A 20282-nucleotide genomic window follows, 5' to 3' on the forward strand; every position below is an offset into this window, starting at 1 on the left:
AATCAAACCTTTGTTGGAAAGGCATTGGCTGGGCACCGAGTGCCTTTATCCAACGAAAACCATGGGCGCAATGATTGACAGCTCACCAAGCCTGTAAAGCGCTTCCTCTATATGATGCATCCCAGGAGAGACTCTGATTGAAGGAGAGAGACGAGGGTTGAACCATTTCACGTGGAAGAGACTATTCTTGCAGGGGGAGTTTGCCAGAAACGGATTAGAATCGATATTTCATTGAAAATGGACATGAATGATTACGCTAACTCAAAACTCTCTTGCAAACAACGGAGGATTTTTAGTTTTTTCACTATTTTTTCGTTGTTTTGGATTAAAAAGTGGGATGCATTTTGAAGAGTGCACTCTTACACAGAGATGTATGCGGGTGTTTATTGGATTCGTCCGATCTGATCCGAACGACAGGAGATGAAAGAATGAGTAACGCTGATATTATGCTAATGTTTACATGGCCGGTCCTTTAGCGTTTCATTTAACCCTTTCCTCTCTGGTTTATTTATTGCAAAAACAAGTTCATGAAGAACATGAATCTTGAGTGTTTTAGCTTTCAAATGATGCATAGTTTGTGATAGTTGATTGAATATTTTGTATAAAACAAAAGTAAATAAAAGTACACACACGCCCACTCACGTCAACCGCCCCGCCCACGATCCGATGCGGGTTAACAAGTTAAAGTACTAAACTGAAAGAAGACCACACTGTTGTGTTTCGGTGACTAAACCAAAATGTTCTCATTACATATTACAATAAGTGATTATGTGGATTGAAGATATGTGCTACTGAATGAAAGCCTTACATCAGGTTTTGAAAGAATGACGAGCTGTGTTACAAGTGTGATCAGTTTGGATTTTTGTACTAAGTTTTTTGAAAATGTACACCTTACTTGTGAAAATAGTACCAAAGCAAATAAAAAAAAAAACTGTAACATTATACAATAAAAATAACATTAAACTAAACATAGCAATAAAAATGTCTAATCTTCTAATATTTCCACAGTTGGTAGCTCTGTCCTGCTGGAGGCTCTTTTGTCGTGGGAGGACCTCACGTTCCTGGCAGCCAGGTTTGCATTCGCTGGGCTTTCTCCTGGCAGGAGTGGGAGTTTGTCCATATTTGATTTCTGAAGGAAGTCTTTCTGGTGGGTTGTGAAAAGGGGATAGAAAGTGTCCCTAATGTTTTTATAATTGGGGCAGAATGTCAAGAAGTGTAGCTCTGTTTCCAGCTGATTCTCTGTGCAGTGAGGACACAGTCGCTCTTCCTTGGGCAGCCAGGTCTGTCTGTGTCTGCCTGTCTCTATGTCCTGAGTCTGTACATGCTCAGGACTTTCCTCAGTTTAGGGTCGCTCACTTTACTCAGGTATACTGCCAATTCATATTGTCTGTTTAGGGTTTTTCTGTTTGAGGTATTTTTCTTTTTTGTGTTTGAATTATTTGGTTTGGTCTGGCTATGTTTTTATTGTCAGTTTGTGACGTCAGCTCTAAGGCCAATCCGCCGAGGGCGTTGTTCTCTGGCTTCAGCTCTTGGTAGGTCAGGGCTTTGTGATGGAGGGTCTGTTCATCGCTATTTTTAAGTGGGCATGGAATTTAATGGCTCTTTTTTGAATGGTTATCAAAGGGGGTATAGTCCTAATTCTGCTCTACAGGCTTTATTTGGCTTTATTAATATAACTCGTAGCAATATTTTACCAGCTCGTTCTGCAGAGTCTCTATTGGGTGTTTGTCCCATGTGGAGAACTCTTGGTCTGTGAGTGGACCCCAGTCTTCACTCCCGTACAGCGCGATGGGCTCTATTACTGTTTTCATTATTTTTAGCCAGATTCTGATTGGGATGTCAATTTGTATATTTCTCTTAATAGCATAAACAGCTCTCCGTGCCTTTTCTCTCAAGTCGTTAACAGGTTTTTTTAAATTTCCTGTGTTGCTAATATTTATGCCAAGGTAAGTGTAATCCTGCGTGTGTTCGAGGGGCATGTGGTCTAATTTAAAACTATTATGTTGGTCTTGGCTGCTGGGTCTTTTTTGGGAAATCATTATTTTAGTCTTTTTGGGGTTAACTGACAGAGCCCATGACTGACAGAAGTTGTGTAGGAGGTCTAGATGCTTTAGTGGGCGACAGCAGCACCAGATCATCAGCAAACAGAAGGCATTTGACCTCAGTGTCCAGTAGAGTAAGGCCAGGGGCCGCAGACTGGTCCAGGGCCCGCGCTAGCTCATATTGAACAGACTTAAGCTGCAGCCCTGTCTCACTCCACGACTCTGAGGGAGGAATTCTGTGTGTTTGTTACCAATTTTAACTGCAAATTTGTTGTTGGTGTACATTGATTTGATGATGTCGTATGTTTTTCCTCAGATGCCGCACTGGATTAATTGAAGAAAAAGACCGTTGTGCCAAATGGAGTCAAAAGCTTTGTTGAAGTCAACAAAACATGAGAAAAATTTACTTTTGTTTTGGTTGATTTGCTTGTCGATTAAGGTATGGAGAGTGTATATGGTCTGATGTGCGATATTTTGGTTGGAAGCCAATTTGACATTTGCTCAGAACATTTCTGTCTCTGAGAAAATGGGCTAGTCTGCCGTTTAAAAGTTTGCCTAGATTGCTGTTTACATATATACCACGTTAGTTATTAGTGTCAAATCTGTCTCCGTTTTTATGGATTGGTGTAATAAGACCGTTGTTCCAAATGTTGGGGAATATACCTAAACTCAGGATTATGTTGAAGAGCTTGAGAATGGCTAATTTGAATTTGTGGTCTGTGTATTTAATCATTTCATTTAGGATGCCATCAACACCACAGGCTTTTTGCGATTTCAGGGTTTGTATTTTGTCTAAAAGTTTGGCTATTGTTATTGGAGAGTCTAAGGGGATCTGGTAGTCTTTGATGGTTGATTCTAAAACCTTTAGTTTGTCATACAGGGCATTTTGTTCCTGATTTTGTTGATATTACTAAAAAGGTTGGAGAAGTGGTTTATCAAAACATCTCCATTCTGAATGGCTAGTTCTTGATGGTAAGATTTGTTTAGTGTGTTCCAATGTTACATAATCTGTCTGTCTGTCTGTCTGTCTGTCTGTCTGTCTATTTATCTGTCTGTCTATCTATCAGTCAGTCTGTCTGTCTATCAGTCAGTCAGTCAGTCAGTCAGTCTGTCTGTCTGTCTGTCTGTCTGTCTGTCTATCTATTTATCTGTCTGTCTATCTATCAGTCTGTCTGTCTATCTATCTATTAGTCTGTCTGTCTATATGTCTGTCTGTCTATCTATCTATCTATCAGTCAGTCAGTCAGTCAGTCTGTCTGTCTATCTATCAGTCAGTTAGTCAGTCAGTCTGTCTGTCTATCTATCTATTTATCTGTCTTTCTGTCTGTCTGTCAGTCAGTCAGTCTGTTTGTCTATCAGTCAGTTAGTCAGTCAGTCTGTCTGTCTATCTATCTGTCTGTCTGTCTGTTAGTCAGTCAGTCTGTCTGTCTATCTATCTATTTATCTGTCTTTCTGTCTGTCTGTCTGTCTGTCTGTCTATCAGTTAGTCAGTCAGTCTGTCTGTCTGTCTGTCTATCAGTTAGTCAGTCAGTCTGTCTGTCTGTCTGTCTGTCTGTCTGTCTGTCTGTCTATCAGTTAGTCAGTCTGTCTGTCTGTCTGTCTGTCTGTCTGTCTGTCTGTCTATCTATCAGTTAGTCAGTCAGTCTGTCTGTCTATCTATCTATTTATCTGTCTTTCTGTCTGTCTGTCTGTCTGTCTGTCTGTCTGTCTGTCTGTCTGTCTGTCAGTCAGTCTGTCTATCTATCAGTCAGTTAGTCAGTCAGTCTGTCTGTCTATCTATCAGTCAGTTAGTCAGTCAGTCTGTCTGTCTATCTATCAGTCAGTTAGTCAGTCAGTCTGTCTGTCTATCTATCTATTTATCTGTCAGTCAGTCAGTCAGTCTGTCTGTCTGTCTGTCTGTCTATCTATTTATCTGTCTGTCTGTCTGTCTGTCTGTCTAACATTGTCTATCTAACATCGTCTATCTATCTATCTATCTATCTATCTATCTATCTATCTATCTATCTATCTATCTATCTATCTATCTATCTATCTATCTATCTATCTATCTATCTATCTATCTATCTATCTATCTATCTATCTATCTATCTATCTAAGGTATGGAGAGTGTATATGGTCTGATGTGCGATATTTTGGTTGGAAGCCAATTTGACATTTGCTCAGAACATTTCTGTCTCTGAGAAAATGGGCTAGTCTGCCGTTTAAAAGTTTGCCTAGATTACATAACAACACCCTAGCAACCAGCCCGAGTGCCTAGCAACCACCCAGAGTACCCTAGCAACAGCATAGCAACACCCTAACAAAACCGCAAATTACCTTAGCAACCGAAAAGAAACACCCTAGCAACCACCCAGAGTACCCTAGCAACCACATAACAATACCATAGCAACCACCCTGAGTACCCTAGTCGTTTCATAGCAACCAGCCCGAGTACCATAGCAACCACATAGCAACACCCTAGGAACCCCCTGAGTACCATAGCAACCACCCCAAGTACCCTAGCAACCACATAGCAACACCCTAGCAACCACCCAGAGTACCCTAGCAACCACCCAGAATACCCTAGCATCAGCATAGCAACACCTTAGCAACCACCCCAAGTACCTTAGAAACCGTATAGCAACACCCTTGCAACACCACAAAGTACCTTAGCAACCTCATAGCAACACCCTAGCAACCACCCAGAGTACCCTAGTAACCGCATAGCAACACCTTAGCAACCACCCATAATACCCTGGCAACCGCATAGCAACACCCTAGCACCTGAATCGGTGGGCGGAGCTAAACAGGCAGTGATGAAGTAGGCGTTGGTCTTCTTCTGCAGAGATGGTGTTTGCTGGGGCTGGTGTCAATAAAAGCTTTTGTTGGACTAACAAGGAAGCTTTCAGTTTTACAGGATATTCTTATAGTATGATGACCTCTTATATGTCTAAAGCTCAAGGAAAATTAGATTTCTCAGTTCATGACCCCTTTAACTTCAGGGTCACCAACAAGCGAGCAGACAGAGGTAAACTGAACAACCTGTGAATCTTGGTCAATCTTCATTTCAAGCTCAGTTTTCTGGCAGATACAACAGCCACTGAAATCTCCAGTCTTGGAATACTTGTGATTTTTGTAGGCGAAACCGTAGTTTTAGCCGTCCTCGAACTGCAATGCACATCACTCTTGTCCTTTTTAAAACGAGATAAGAACAGGCACCATACCCTGTATTACTTGCATCTGAAGTAAGTGTTGTAACTCTGTTCTGATGATTTCATTGAAAGCATGTGTGTGTTAACATCTTCTTCATTGTATTTGAAGTCGATGTTAAAACTAAAAACGTTATCCTTTGTTGACCACTGAATACCAAGTACACGTCCTGCTGGTGTTGCTTTCAGATTAAGATCAAGGGACTTGATTGCTCTTTCTGATGAGTCTATGCAACAAGAGAACATCTTCCTCATTTGAGTTGCGTTTACGAAGCCATAAACCGGCATGTTTACACAACACTTGAGCTTCAACAATCAGTTCTTTGGCTTCATTGATCGAACGAATACTGGTTAACCCGCCATCTACAGAGTTCTTCTCAATGAAAGCTGAGGCTGATGGATGGTTCACTTTGTACTGCTTTGCCAAGTACTTCAGCCCAAAATTAGCCACCAGGAGATGATGCGACACTGAAGAGGTGGACTGCTATGCAATACTCTGAGGCTCTTTCTCCAAGTCTCCACCCTCCAACCCTAAGAACCTCAAATAATTGTGTCCCTCAGATGGGGCAAAGAACTGGTGAAACATATTTTCTATGTCGCAGATGACTGCAACAAGTTCCTTTCTGAAGCGACACAAAAGTCCTACCCCTGTTTTTTTTAAAAAGTATATGCTGGTTAGGTATGTTTTGAAGCATGGCAGCTGGTTTGAGTTGGTTTATGATGGTCCTTAATTGGTCACGAGCTGGTTTGAGCTGGTCCTGTGTGGTGGACATATTCCAGAGACCAGTTTATAGCAAGGCCCCTCTTTAACTTCAGCAACATCAGATAAGATGCCAAGACAACTGCCAGACACCTCTTACAGGGCAGGAAGGGGACCTTCTGCACCCACCACCACCAAGGAGAGGACTTCTCATTGGTCTACAAGTCGACTTTAACCACCAAACTCATTCCTAAGGTTTAGACAAGAGCTGCCATAAAAATTTCTCCAGGACCTCCTGGATGCAGCAGCAAAAGAGAGGCCACAGAGATCTAAATCCATTCATACACGTTTGGATTGGAGGCCTTACATTTATATAAACTGCAACACATCCACTTCGTCTTCATACAAAGCACAGTTTATGTTAATGGTTAGTGACTGTTAACACAACAGTTCACAGGACAGATCCATTAAGAGATAAACGAATGTGTGGACGATGACTTAACTATTCCTTATCATGTTGGGTCTCTATCTGTTCCATACAATGCCTTTTATATTTTAAAAGAGGTTTGGTAAAGAAATAATGCATAGGTTAAAAAAACATTAAAGATATTGTTTTAACACGCCACTTTATGCTATGCAAATGAGTTCCACACTAGGATGGGCAACATCGTGGCTACTTCGGACACCAGTGGCCAATCACACTCCAGGATCGGAAAGGCGCTGGATTTCAATCTCCTCCTCATTAAAAAGGGATAAATATGTCCCCCGGGTAGACACACTCTTGTTCTGCGTTTCCAACTCGACGGTGAAGGAGACACTAACAGACACACCATGTCCTGAGTTTCTGACCTGACGAGGAAGGAGGCTACAAGACAGTTGAGGTTTAGCTTTTGTGAGCAAAACCTATTATATTGCTTTCGGCTGCACTTAAAAAGAGCTTGCTTATTGAGAGATCTTATCTGACCCTTACGACTCTTCCAGCAGCACAGCCCAGTCCACCAAGGACCTCTGCATCAGCACAAATTGCCTGTCCCACACGGCTCCTCAGTGACGGAGCCAGCCTGCAACAGACCCTGTGAAGATTCGACTGACCCAGCTGCCTGGTCCATTTTTTAAGGACCCTCTTGGCGCAACCAAAGTTCTGCATCCTTCAGCCCAGCGCGGCAACGACTACTGCATCGCAACTCTGCGTTCTTCCCACTGCACGCTACCTGCATAACCAGTGGAAGACATCTCTACTGCCAGACTGATCACCCGACTGTGTGGAACGTAAATATAAACTTACCAAACCTCTTTCTAGAGATCTTGGCATTAGTTTATACATGCAGCATATGTTTTTCTAACCTGCTTAGATAACAGTTACCGGAGGTCAGTTTGTTACAAATAATAGGTTTATTATTTGTTTAATGATAAATAAGTATTTATTTATCTCCATTTGCCAGAACCATTAGGATGAAGCATTCCCATACAATTCTCTTCCATTGCTACATTCTGTTCAACAGCATTGCATTTATCCATTCCGTGTTCACAATCATTTATTGGTTTTATCGTTTAATTCAGTACTTTTCTTTTTGGTTATTAGTTTACTATCCTTTAGAAGTGCATATTCATTACTAGCATTATCAATCATGGAAGTATTTACTCTTTCATATCTATTGTTAATCAATTTCATTCATTTTATTACACTGTCTTCATTGCATTGATGATCAAAAACTAGTTGTCCAGACTTGCAAATCCTTCAAATAAATCAGCTGACCAACTCCCTCTAGTTTACATGAATTCTGAATTATTGAACAGCTCTTTTGGGAGCGTTCTTGTATTGTTAAGATAGTATTCTTAAATGGTGCCCCGTTTCAAAAGGGGGGAGGGGTCATCTGATACACTCACAACCACACCTTAAGTGTCATGTGATCTAAAAATCACTACGTCATCTGTGAATTGAGTAAAAATCACTACACCTCACTAGGGGTGTGCAATATTGACAAAAAAAAACTATATCTCAATAACAATAATTAGACAGTATTTTGCTGAGTGTGTTATTGTGTTGGTACCTTGGCAGGTTTAGGACTGCCGTGGACAGCTGATTCGGATATTCTTCATATTCTGTGTGGTGGTCAGTTCACAGCAGTGACAGAAATCATCTTTTCCAAAATATTTAAATTGATTTTTACCTTGTAAGTGCAATTTTACCTTTTATACAGTTATTTTTTAAACCTAATTATATGCAAGCATAATCTTTTGTGTCAATTTCATAAATTTAATAACATTGTATTAGAATAATAAGACACAATAGGGCTGTTACCAATCAAATTAAATAAGTATCAACAAAATTAATCTTTGCAATGGAGAGGAAACAGAAGCTGCATCTGAAGTGGCATTTAGATTAGTTTATTTTAGACTGTTTAATGCAGCTCAGAGGTGACAAATGAATAACCTGCAGTTATGCAGAAATAATGTTTTGATGTTTAAAACATAAAACGTTGAATATTGATATTTGAAATGATTTAAAACATGAAAAGATGCGTTACAATTATTTTAATTTGTGAAATTAAAATCGTCAGTAGGTGGCAGCAAGTCTCTGTTAATGAGTGAGTCATTGAGATTCAATCTACGAAACTACATAACCTATGCGTGCACTCTCTGGGTGTGTGTGAGGGATATGCACCACACACTCTCTCCTGCAGGTATTGTTTTGTATCTTTGTTGGTCATCTCCTCCCTGAATACCTTGTAGTGACTGTAATACTGTTTGTTAGACTTGACTCTTTTCTTTAGATGTTGCAGTCGGACAGCTGCTAGCATTCTGTTTTGGCAGTCAGGGTCGATTACACTTCAAGGGGAAAGGAAGCTCATAATGTCCATTATCCTTCTGTCAGATATTGGCACTAAGATGCTGTATGAAACGAACATCTTCTTGAGACACACTTTTATACTCATAACCTTTTTCATTTAAATCTAACTCTAGACTTGAGACAGGAATATCTTTTACCGCAACTCAAATCAAGCTCTGATTTCTCTGTCTAAATGTGGATTTGAGAGGCCTATAATACTCCAACCAAGCTCAGTTTTTGCACAAATGGTAAATTTTACCACCTATGATGACTTCTAAAGCCGTGTCAGAGACCTTGTCAACTAGACTCTCCTGTGCTTGCGCACAATCCATTCAAGAAGTTTCTTAAGCAGCTTATGTTTTTTTTAACAGTCATTTAGGATGGCTGGTCCTTTAACATGAGGAAATGCTTCAACACAGCCTAGTAGAAAATCTGTGAAGTCTCGTAGGGCCAAAGAGTCATTTGCCCCAATTCTGAGCCATCTCATAAGCTTGTCTCTAAAAGCCTTTGGCACTGTGAAAGAGTACCCATACCTTTCTTGCAAGACTTTCCAAGCACCTTGATACGTGTTGTATGGTAATGGTGGTATTGGGTTTGTCCAGTAGGGGGCGGTGGTGCATTGTGTTGTTGGGCTGTAGCACTCTTAAAAGTAGAGAAGAACGTGCTTGTGTGTGTATTGCTGGCTACTGAGATGAGTCCTAATTAAAAGAGACCATCCAGAAGTTTTAGTTCTCTTCTCTTCATAGTTTTTCCCTTGTATCTAAGATACAACAATACACATACTTTGAGTTTCTGTAGAAATATCCCTTCATGGCTCTGCAAGCTTCTCCAGCAAGGTAATTCTTAAGATTGAACATTTCCTCACCAAATAGGAGAGGCTTTCAATCGATAAGGGCCATGAAGGACATCTTCCAGTCTATACATTTCAAGGGGTCACTGGCAAAGATGGTAGGTTCTGGACCAGGCAATCGGTGTGCGCTTAGTGAATTTGCTATTGCTTGAGATGGTGGAAGTTCATACTCTTCACAACATGCCTGTTGAGGCAAAAACTATTTTCTGGGTTTATTATCTTGTTTATTTGAGGAGGGGGCTCTGTCCTTTGGCAACCTGTGTTAGTGTAATGGACTATTTCTTCATCACAGCGTTGAAAGTTACCTTCAAGTTCATTATAAACTTTGACACGAGCTGCAACTACTTTAACTTCCGTATCCACTTGCTGCTGGCATTTCAGCCTCTTTTTGCTTTATTTCACAAAGCTTCCAATCAATCTCTCAGTCTTATTTACCTTTGCCTGTGGATCATGAATTTCTTGCAAAGCTTTAGCTTGTTCAAGTTTGGCTGCAAGTTCTGCCTCTGCATTAGCTCATTTACTTGAGATCTTGGAAAAGGTTTTTGATTGGTTGTCGGATCCCTGTGATGACTTTGAAATTACTGTATTTGTCATTGTGTATCCAAAAATGGATGCATACTCCTCTTTATTTAGCACTTGTCTCACTCTTTCCTTCATAAGCACCTTGTTATAATATTCATCAATTGTATCAAGTCGTTTACTCACAAGATCACTAATCTCTACAGTCAGTGCAGCGCAGGAATCCATACGATTTACAATTTGTATTGGTTCATAACACTGATAAAACTGTGAATGCTGTATTTTATCAAGCTCCTCACTGGAACAGAATGCTTTCAATCTCTGCTTCCAGAAGCCTTATTAAAAGCTTTTTCTTGTTTCTTTGCTTCCTGCTCACGCATCTGTAGGCCTTTCTCTGTTAAACCTCTTTTATGTGAACTGGTTCTAATCTGTTACACAGGTGGATTGGTTTCTACTGCAGGGAGTGACAGCTCATTGACTAGTTCCATTGCCTCTTCCATATTCTTAAAGCGGGGCAACTTCAGCAATAAGTGATACCACTCTCACCAGAGTTATTAGCAAACAGGATAAATGCAAACAGTATACGTTTCAATGTTTCCTTTGTACTTAAAAATCACCAGACTAATTCAGTTTACTTACAGCATTAACTACTGCACATTCCTTTTGTAAATAACACTTTCAATGCTCAATAAATTCAAGATTCAACACAAAAGAACATTTTAAAGGTACCATGATGTGGATTTTTAATAATGTTTCCTGAGGTGTATTAATATTGTTAGTATGATTTTTACATCATAAAATGTCATAATTTAGAAATAAAAGGCACTTTTCTATCCTGATTTTAGCCCTCTGGCTTGAATGCTCTGTTTGAAGGGGCATGTCTGCTGTGAGACTTAAGTGTAAATGCCCACTGCTGTGATTGGCTGACATCTTTGCTCTTGAAATGTGTATTCCATGTTGAAAACCTCTTGAATACTTTTACTATGTTATTTTTTTACCATTACAGCTGTCGAGATTAACGAATCGTGAAAGTGTTGATAGTAGTCGGGGAGCCAAAGTCTCAAAAATGGGTTGAACCTGACATGGTCTGCCATACTTTTTTTCTTTCTTTTTTTTCCTGGTAACTTTGACCCTAAGAACCAATAATTGGAGGGTCTGCTCTGCAGAAAATTTATTTTTTTCCTCCTCAAATCCTCAGTGGTTTGGGTAGGCTGTCAATAAATGCATTTCAGATAGTCAGAACACGTGCTGACAACATCCACTGAAAAAATAACTCTTAAAACACATTTCTACATGATTTTGCATCAATTTAATGCAAAAAAAAAAAAAAAAAAATCTCACTTTTTTTCCAATATTTTCATCTTTACTTCATTGGCAATAAACTATTCCCCCAAGTTATGACATCAGTCAGTATGCCATTCTTAAGGGGCAAAAGTGTACATGCTGAAGGGCAAAGGGAATATTAAAATGTTTTACTCTGGTCTTTTATGGGGTATGTATAAGTGGTCGACCGATTCATCGGTTTATTATAGCTGATTGTAGTGCTCATATTAATACATGCTGTAAAAATGTATGCACAATGCATATAGTTCATGTAAGCTAATACATCCTTGTTGCATAGAGACTTGCATAGTGTTACCTAGGAAATGTACATGCATGTTTCTAGTAGGGGTGCACCGATCCGATATTAGGATCGGATATCGGCCGCGATACTGACAAAATAGCTGGATCGGGGATCGGAAAAATGAACAGATCCACAAGCCGATCCAGGTGTTTTTTTCCGTCGCAGCAGAACCTACGTCATTCGTCAGCTTCACGTGTGTCGCATGCTAGAAGAGACTCGGCTGTGTGGAGGAGATATTTCACGCTTGCCACGCGAACTAGTTCGCAATGTCTGCAAAGTAACTTAAATGTTTCGAGGGGAGGTGGTATTACTGCAAAGTCAGGGTTTTTCCTGCATTGAACATTTTTTGACGGCCGCCAAAGCCTAATTTGATGAGTTATTGTGATTTACAAGCGATGTTGAACAGATGCTGCGCTTGTGACTGAGTGACAGAGAGACCGATCAGAGAATTCCTCCCCCGCGCACACTCTCTGGGTCTTCAAAATAATCAGCGTTAGCTCTCTCATATTTCACATATTAATCCAAATCAAAAGGTCGGAAGACCGAAACCATGTTGCACGTGACACATTCGGACAAATTTGTCCTTGAAATATCGCTGGTTGTGAATTGCGCTCAAAAAACATTGCCTCTTCTCTTACCAGCTGACATAAAGCATACTTTCAATAAACGGGAGACAAATTTTATTCAGTTATGAAGTGTTTTCTTTGTGTTGACATCTTTCGCGATGTTCTTACAGACGGGATTCACACACAACGTGTCTGCTAATGTCCGATTCGTGACCTGATGACTCATTTGAACAGAATCATTTTAACGACTGGTTAGAACAACTGATCTGTCCAACACTGAACTCATGAATCAGTTTATTAATTTACTCAGGACGCATCTGAAATGAGAACACAAGTGCTTACCCAATTAAGCAAGAGTGGGTAGTAAGAATTATTTTTAATTATCGACAGTATTTCAGCTTATTTCTGTTGACAATGTGTAGTAAAATAAATAGGCCTAGCCTACAATCATTTAGTCAGGAGTGAGGTGAAACCAGAACAAAGTTGTTATTAGCTAGCTGATCATTTTTATTAAATTGCATTTGGCAGAAAATTAAGACTATTTGTTAATTTGTAATGCTACTTTTTAATATTGATATGATTATATACCAAAACAATGATCTGTAGTGTAAAAAATGTTTGGTAACTGTCAGATTACTATTGTATGTTTGACTGTTTTTTGTTTCCACTGCTACATTTTATTTATTTAAAGAAGTTTGATTACATTCTATTTTAGATTTGAAAGCACAATTGTTTTTTAAATAAATAAGAATTCAACACTTTACATTCATCTGTTATTTTGTCTTAGTTATGTTTAGTTAGTAAAGTCTGGTGCCTTTAGTCTCTTCAAGGAAGGTATAAGGTGGAAGATATACAGTTTATTATTAATTCAACAATAGTATCGGATCGGTATCGGGTATCGACAGATACACAAAGCCCAGGCATCGGTATCGGTATCGGGACTGAAAAAGTCGGATCGGTGCACCCCTAGTTTCTAGGTTATAGCTAAAGGACCAAATTTGATCGGTAATATTTTAATGTATTTGGAATTCGTTTTCTCATTTTAATATTCATATTCATAGGTTTTTAATTTAGCACATTTTCATGTATCAGTGCCGTTCTTTTATTTCTTGTAATAAAGTTCAGCACTGTTTTACTTGTTATATTTTTTTAAATTATTTTTATCCAGTATCCATTAACAAACTATCGGTCGATTTATCGGCAAGTGCGGTCCAACCTAGTTATCGGTATCGGTAAAATCTACTATCTATTGACCTCTTGTAGTTATTGGGAGACAGCCCTGGTAACTTACCGTTGTTGTCGACACACACACCCGCTCGCTTGTCTGCCAGTGCTTTGGCACACATGCGCATCTGTGCTCTGTGCATGTAGTGTGTCAGATAAACCATTCCAATACGGCAGGTGGCTTATGTATAGTGTCCCATTGAAATGGCCGCTAATGAGTCTATGAAAGTATAAATCAGATCAGAGATCAGGTAAAGCCCATAGACACTTGTTCAATGGTTCGCCGCTGGGGGGTGATCTCATTGAATCCGCATGATATGGGTTCATGATATGGGTCAGTCAATAATTGCAGAATTTTTACATTTAAATGTAACATGAGCAAATTACCATTGCTGTTATCAGTAAAGTCCGGAAGCACTGCTGACTCAAGCTGGAAATCCCTCTGTAGGGAGAACTAGATAAATGAGAATCAAACCACTAACTACACTGAGAGCCAACAGGAAGACAATCAAATCTGAACCATGGAGCCTAAAGGCTTGGAGCCTTTTATAGCAACATATGCTACTTTTATTCAATATTCTGTTTTTCAGTAGTACATCTATCTATTCTGGTGTAACGCCTTCACTCTAATAGAATAATCCTTACTAAATAGCTGACTGTTTTTTTTTATTATTATTCAAAAGAGGAGTTTAAATTTAGGCATTTAGACAGGCTCTATATCATAAGAAGCTTACAGCTTGACAAAGTTGCTACATACTGGTGTCTTGAAAAGAGTAGAAAGCCTTATGAAAATCATTTATGTACTTTACGTTATATTAATTATATACTTGATATTAATATACTTGTGTGAATGTAATGTTTTCGGACACTTATTTGCATGCTAATTGCAATGAGATGAAAATGTATTGGTTAAAATTTGTTAAATGCAATTAGCTGAGCTTTTAGAGTGCTTTTTTGACCCACTTAAGTAGGACTTGTGTGTAATTTCATAATTTCTTCTATCGCCATTTTTACAGTGTATACTACTATATATATAAATATTATATAATTTCTAATTTAAATGTAATACTGAATTATAATGAAGTACTTTGTGCTTTAGTATGTTAATCTACACATCAAAATAAGTGTGCTACTTTGTAGTATGATTTTTTTTTTAAAGTACTACTTTTAATTTGACATTGACAAAGTGCGTTATTTATAAGTGTGTTAAGAAACAGACATAAAAGTGTACTCTTTCTTTTTTTTTTTAAGTTAACCGTCTTGAATGTACTGAAACGCTGTATAATCCTCTATCAGTCCAACTCTTTCTCTCTCTTTCGGGCAGATGTTTTGTCTAGGGTCCAGGGCAGTGCTTCAGAGTGTTTACTTTATATTTCCTGTGGGCGCTTTGTGTCCCTCCAAGTGCAGCCGATGCACTGGGAACCTCCTCTTACTGGAACAAATTGACAGATAAGACCCACACATCTGATGTTTACAATAAACGCCCAAGTAACATGTACTACAAGCTTTGAAAAGAGAAAAACTTTGGTGAAATCACATTTTTGGGGGGTACATTTTACAGGTTCTTTATTACTGTGCTCTTTCTTTGAATACCAATATTTATGCAGATCCTCTAGATGGCGCAACAGTTTCCTCAGTATAGATTCTCAAGCGCTCCATAGTTTAACTGTAGATCATATAATCAGTAGGTTTGTGAATCTCTACACATTGTGCTTTCAGATGCACATTCAATCTCATAATTTTTTTATGCACTTTTGAATGAATTTCTGACTGCTTCACACCAACACAGATCTGTTTTATCAGTATACTGATTTCTTTAAGGATGTTGTTCAGTTTATTATTTTCAATGACACACAGTCACTTCTGCTTTTTTGCACTGGTTGTGTGTTGATCGGAAGGACTGTCGTTGGTGATGTTAAAGCTCTCATGCTTTCGTCACTGACACAGGAGACTTCAGCAGGTGTTTTCTGTATTCAGAATCTAAGTCAAAATCCATACAAGATTCCACATGTTACAGGCAATCTATAGCCTGGCACTTTCTCTACTGCTACATCAGATCCAAGAACATGTATTTCTCACAGTAATATTTCTTTCAAAGTCTTTTCAAATGCAGCAGGACTTGGTTTATGCTTTGTTGAAAGTCTGGCAGCCAATTAGTCTCACTGGTGCAGAGCCAGATGTTGGGTTTGTGTAGTGGCGAGCTGGTTTGCATATAGGGGGGGTTGTTAAATACTTGCCATGCATCCGTCTTTATGAGCTGTTTCTGCTTCGCCATTGCACTGGAACATCTGCAATACTCTTGAATATTTGGTCATGTGTCCAGCAGCCTTGCTTTATTATGTGCTGATGTACTGCTGACAGGAGATTAGATACATTTTCACACATGGATTTTCACACATTTTTCAAGGATGGGGTCTTTTAATACCTGAAGAGTTTGGAAAAAGTGGGACATATATACGTACACATGTATGTACATTTGAAAATCATTGCATTTATGCATTTTTATTTGATTAAAATATAATTTCTTCCTATCACATGATCCTTCAGAAATCATTTTAATTTGCTGTTCAAGAGACATTTCTGATTTTTATGAATGTAAAAAAAAAGTTTTTTTAAATGGAAACCGTGATGCATGTCTTTAATCAATAGAACGTTCAAAAGACCATGGATGGATGGATGGATGGATGGATGGATGGATGGATGGATGGATGGATGGATGGATGGATGGATGGATGGATGGATGGATGGATGGATGGATGGATGGATGGATGGATGGATGGATGGATGGATGGATGGATGGATGGATGGATGGATGGATGGATGGATGGATGGATGGATGGATGGATGGATGGATAGATAGATAGATAGATAGATAGATAGATAGATAGATAGATAGATAGATAGATAGATAGATAGATAGATAGATAGATAGATAGATAGATAGATAGATAGATAGATAGATAGATAGATAGATAGATAGATAGATAGATAGATAGATAGATAGATAGATAATACCAACTCCTTAATGCTATACTCGCATCCAAAACCAGCTTTAGGTCATGAAAAGCATGTACTGTATTTTCAATCCTCTGGCTTTAAAGGAAAACCGAAATCAGCGAGGCACACATTTCATTTTTAGTCTGTGCAGTGTTCAGTCCTCCCCCTTCAACTCCTATAACCCTGCGACCAATGAGGAACTCTCAGCCTGTGATGTTAGGATCCATGCCAGCAAGTTCGGTGCCGACAGGGAAAACACTTTAAGAGCAGAGTCAGGACAGCGGGTCTGGACGTGCTCTCTGAACTCCTGTGGATGACAGACGTGCAGCAGACGGACACTAATCTCTCCAGAGTTCAACTCGGCTGTCTGGGTGAGTTTGCTCTGACTCTATATGTCCTCAGGTTCATATGGGAAGATGTTGAGCAGTTTTGAGATGTTTGAGCAGTTTGTAAGAAATGTAAGAAATCTCACACTCAGTCAGATATTCGTTCAAATACATCTGATGCACTTTTTGAATGATGGGTGAGAACTTTCTCTAATCAAGTTTAGCATATAACCAAAAGCAAGAGTTATTTTTTGTTTTAGATAAGTTCCTCTGTATTACACAGTCAAATGTACAGTTATATGTAAAATATGTACATTATATGTTTTGTTATATTATGCATTTTAAAATAAGTTTAACTGTGTCCCTAAAAGCAGTGTTAGGGAAAGTTACTTTTAAAAGTAATGCGATTACAATATTGCTTTACTCCCTAAAAAAAGTAACTATTTGCATTACTTAGTTACTTTTTATGGAAAGTAAGTAATGCATAACTTTAGTTTTTTCTCACCTGGGCTGGCTTGTTAATTTAAAAATGTATAGCCCTTTATAAACGTGAAATGCATAAGTCTGATTAAATTCACAAAGTATATTTGTGTTACTTAACATATTTAATTATTCACACATGTTCACATTACTCGATCCTGATTTCTCTCAACATGGGGACAAGACATCTTTCAAGGATGGGGTCTAATAATACCTGAAGAGTTTGAAAAAGTGGTACATATGTACAAACTTAGAAAATCATTGCATTTATGCACTTTTATTTGATAAATTCAGTAAAACCAGTAATATTGTGAATTTATTGTGAAATATATTTTAAAATGAAATTTCCTCCTGTGATTTTAAAGCTGAATTTTCAGCATCATTACTCCAGTCTTTAGAGCTGTCAGTCAATTTTATGGGAAAACAAAGTAACTTGTCACCTTATTTGAAAAAGTAACTTTGGTAACACTTTACAATAAGGTTTCATTAACTGACATGAACTAACCATGAGGAATACATTTGTTACTGTATTTGTTCATCTTGGTTAACGTTATTTAATAAAAATCCAGCTGTTCATGGTTTGTTCATGTTAGTTCACAGTGCTTTAACTAATGTTAAAGATTTTAATAATGTATTAGTAAATGTTGAAATTAATGCTTTATAATTGCAGTTCATTATTAGTTCATGTTAACTAATGTAGTTAACTAATGTTAACAGAAGACCCCTATTGTAAAGTGTTACCATAAATTTAAAAGTAATGCGTTACTTTACAAGTTACTTGAGAAAAGTAATTACGGAACTTGTTACTTGTAATGAGTTACCAAAACACTGCCCAAAAGTTGCGCTTAAAAACATCAAATGTCATTGCATGATAGTAGTTGATCAAAATTGACCGTAGTCAATGTAAATCTCTACACCTTTGGTTACACTGTTAAAAAAAAATAAAAAATTTGTAAATGACCTAAAGGTAGGTTTTACAAGAAAGTGTACTTGCAGTTTCTGAGTGAAAATTGTTTCAAATTAAGGGTGCTTTCACACTTGGTTCAATTGCCTGGACCGAACCCGAGTTCGATTGCTCCCCCCTCCCCGTGCCCCTGCTGGACTGTGTTCATATTATATTATTTGGTTCCGAACCGGGGTGCGTTTGCGTCATCAAAGCAGCAGCTGTTTACACGGTTGCTTAGTAACGACAGCGAGTGTGAAGGTGGCGAAATGCATAGTGTTGCTCACCTCACTTTTATATATTAGAGTTTTTTAACTGTTGGTTTTGTTTCTAAAGCTTCAGTACGTAATGGCACTTGCGTCTATATCCCGCAAATGTACTGCAAATGCTCTAAAAAACGCTGAAGACGAGCAGAAATGAGATCTACAGCTCTCTGCTTGCAGTATGTCAGTCATGCTCGTCAGGAAAATGAGTGAAACACACACAAACACACATTTTTATAAAATCATACGTCATTAATAGCGGTTCACTTCCGCGATTTAGTACGATTGCGTTCACATCAGCAGCGAACCGTACCGGAGTTCACATGAACCGTACCCCAGACCACCCTTTTTAAGCGGACTCTGATACGGTTCGCGGGTGCGCACCCGAGTTCGGAAGACCGCGTTCACATCATCCAAACGTAGCGAACTCTGACATCAATCGAACCCGGGTGCGCACCAAAACTGCTAGTGTGAAACCCTAAAAAACACTTCATACATTCACTAAAAATCACAGGCTGACTAACAGGCATTGAGCAAATGCGATGAAGAATAGCTTCTGCAGCGCACACACACTTGCTTTGATATTTTGACATTTCATGCAATGACAATCAGACATATTTGACTCTAGCATTTTGAGGACACAACAAATATTTATCTTGATGAACACATGAAATATGAGGATGTCCATAAACGTACAGTACACAGTGTAAGTGTTTCATGTGGGAACATTTCCAGTTATTCCACGTTCTCATAATTACTCTTAATCATCATAAACGTGAAGTTTATTCTGATCTGATCGGTCTGATCTCTTTGATCCGAATGCTGTGGTTAAATTCCCAGAACAGGAAAAGTGTCCTAGTGAATGCATGATGTACAGTAAACAATGCCCATGAGAATGAATGAAGCCTGGCTTTTGTGAGGTTAATGAATAGACTTTTGCTCTTTATTAAGTTTATTATGTATAAAGGGTGAGGTGTATTAGAGGACGCTACTTTCCACAAAGCCCCTTCATGCTGATTCACATGTTTTTTTTCCTGAGCTATGACTGGTATGATCAGTTTTTTAAATGGGTTCCCCTCCCTCTCTTCATCTCCACCCTCAGATGTGTTAGATTCATTGCTTTAAATGGTCATATGCAGGTTAGGTGCTCTTGCTTACCGGCTATATTGTGTTTTAGAGCTGGTGTGATCAGCAGATCAGGCTCTTCTATGTCTTATCTGTGTTTGTTCAGAATCCTGTGAGTGAATCAATGGACACAATTGTTTCCTCTTGTTATGTGTAGACAAATCTATACAAAGTGTTTGTGCAGCTGGCTGGAATTACGGTTAACAAGACGCCTCTTCACCAGTGTGTGTTTTCTGACAGGATAGAGCTTCGTTTTTTTTTAAGCCTGATTACGTTGTTTTACCTGAGGCAGAACCACACACCATACAGGGAATGTTTAACCCTCATCTTCAACTATTTGTTGTCTCTAGAGGTAAAGTCATGTGAAACGACAATACAACACCTTTTTTCTCTTAACACAGCATAAACCACAATCGCCTGTCTTCACTAGATTCTACAATTATAAAACACTATAGTCTCATAACACATAACAGATTTCGCCAAAATGCTGAAACCATGACTGTGCCTCATACTGTTCCCTAGCCTCTCATGTCGTGAACCAGAACAACACAAATTCGGACACATCAAGGCAGTTGTTGTTGTTGTTGTTTTTTCCGAATAATCTG

The 20282-nt window shown here is 38.7% G+C and overlaps 1 protein-coding gene across 2 annotated transcripts in view; it reads left to right on the plus strand.

The window, feature by feature from the left end:
- Positions 1–16746: 16746 nt before the first annotated feature.
- mylka (myosin, light chain kinase a) overlaps positions 16747–20282 on the plus strand; it is a 133093-nt gene continuing 129557 nt past the window's right edge. Inside the window, exon 1 of one of the 2 annotated variants that reach the window (XM_079822474.1) lies at positions 16747–16911. The gene's annotated coding sequence lies outside the window, so the exon portion shown is untranslated. The remainder of the gene's footprint in view (positions 16912–20282) is intronic. The other variant, XM_079822475.1, reaches the window with a different exon arrangement.

The sequence above is a fragment of the Gobio gobio genome (assembly GCF_949357685.1).
Source record: "Gobio gobio genome assembly, chromosome: 7".
Lineage (NCBI taxonomy): Eukaryota > Metazoa > Chordata > Actinopteri > Cypriniformes > Gobionidae > Gobio > Gobio gobio.